The following is a 2,116-nucleotide window of genomic DNA, read 5'->3' on the forward strand; positions in this document are numbered from 1 at the left end:
TATTACAAAATAAAATAAAAACAATAGTATATACACTTTTTATTATTATATATATTTTTTCCATTTATTATTATTATTTTTTTAAATTTTTTAAATTTTTTTATTTTATATTTGATCATATTTTTTACTTATATTTTTTATATTACAAATAAATAATTTTGGATTATTATACTTCCGAATATTCTTTCTTTTTGGTTTTTTTCTGGTTATATTTCTTTATACCGTATGTATAATTTGTTAGCACAACATTAGCAAAAGCCTAAAACATAATTAACTATTAGCATCCATACTAATAGCAGGAAGACATTTCAATGATTTGCTTAAAATAGTTTTTTAATGAATTATTCCTTTCAGTCTAAATGTCATGCTTTTGGAGAGACCTGATGGGTTCACATCGGCAACAAAGCAAATAAAGAAAACAAAAATCACGTGTTTTCAGGACATTCAGCTGATGCAAGTTCTTGTTGTGGAATGTTCCAAATAGTGGTTTGATAGGGGGGGGGAATGTGTTCAAGATTTATTTATGTGTTCAAGAAATATGTTTTTTCTTAAACTATGAACTTGAAGTGAGCATGTGAAAAATGTTTTATACACACGTTTCTCATTTTAATATTGCGAAAAGATCCACAATCATTAATCGCACTTGTGTATCTAATTGACAGGAAAATAAATGATCTTACTTTTACCTTTGGTCTAACAAAAAAAAAAAAGAAATCGAAAAAATTCATGGACTTTCTGGGTAAAAACAATGCTAGCTATTAACCCTGTCGCTAACAGTGCATGGCCTTTCTGTGCTTGTGTAATAAAGCGATTATTTAGCCAATGTCCTCATTTATTTTCCTGTACAAGAGCTTCCTTTTGAGTCATTAGAGACGGAGCGGCTTTGTGACTAAGCCTTTACACCATTAATTACCGCAGGACATATTGAGCGCTCGAGTCATCTGAAGTCGCTAATTGTTGCAGTTTGCTTCTCCAAACAGCCGAGCACAATGAGAAATAAAACTCTAAACAAAGCCTGTTGTGGCTTCATGAATAGCTGCGGCGTCCGTACGGGCGGAATCGCGGTGACGCTCGATAAACGCTTACCGTCCGCCGCTCGTGTGTTTGCGGAGAGAAAAATAAAGGTCAGCACTATTTCATCAGCGTGAGACGCAAATTCATTGTAATCGACTTCTGTGTAATTACAACTGCACTTTAATCCTAAACAACAGCTCAGCTTACACTTTCTACTGACATGTAGGAGACACGGGGCAAGCAGGATATACAGGAGACACAGTGAATGCAGGAAATACAGACGACACAGGATGTGGAGAAGACAGCGGACACAGGACAAGCAGGAGTCACAGGGAAAACAGGAGATACAGAGGATACAGGGCATGCAGTAGACACATGAGGTATAGGACAAGCAGGAGGCTCAGGAGTCAAAATACGTGTCAAAGACACAGGACATACAGGAGACATGGGAGAAGCAGGAGACTCAGGAGACACCAGATCACATGCAGGATGCACAGAAGAAGGCATGCAAGAGACCAAGGGCATGCAGACGAAAGAGGACACACAGGAGGCATAGGACAAGCAAGAGACTTGAAAGACATGGGACATGCAAAAGACACAGTTAACATTGAAGACACAGGACACCCTGGACATGCAAAAGATACAGGACACATAGGAGATGCAGGAAATACAGGACACTCAGGAAACACAGAGGTTACGGGACACTCAGTAGACACCAGACCAGCAGAAGATAAAGGACACATGGGAGATGCAGGAAATACAGGACACTCAGGAGACACAGAAGATATGGGACACTTAGGAGACACAGAGGATACAGGACACTCAGAAGACACCAGATCTGCAGAAGATACAGGACACATGGGAGATGCAGGAAAAACAGGACACTCAGGAGACACAGAAGATATGGGACACTTAGGAGACACAGAGGATACAGGACACTCAGGAGACACCAGACCTGCAGAAGATACAGGACACATGGGAGATGCAGGAAATACAGGACACTCAGGAAATGCAGGAGACTTAAGAAACGCAGGACACATGCTATAGAACACAATAAAGCGATGCACAAGCATCCTCAATTACACAACACTGCTGCACACTG

Source organism: Silurus aristotelis (genome assembly GCF_946808225.1).
Source record: "Silurus aristotelis genome assembly, chromosome: 26".
In the NCBI taxonomy this organism is placed as follows: domain Eukaryota; kingdom Metazoa; phylum Chordata; class Actinopteri; order Siluriformes; family Siluridae; genus Silurus; species Silurus aristotelis.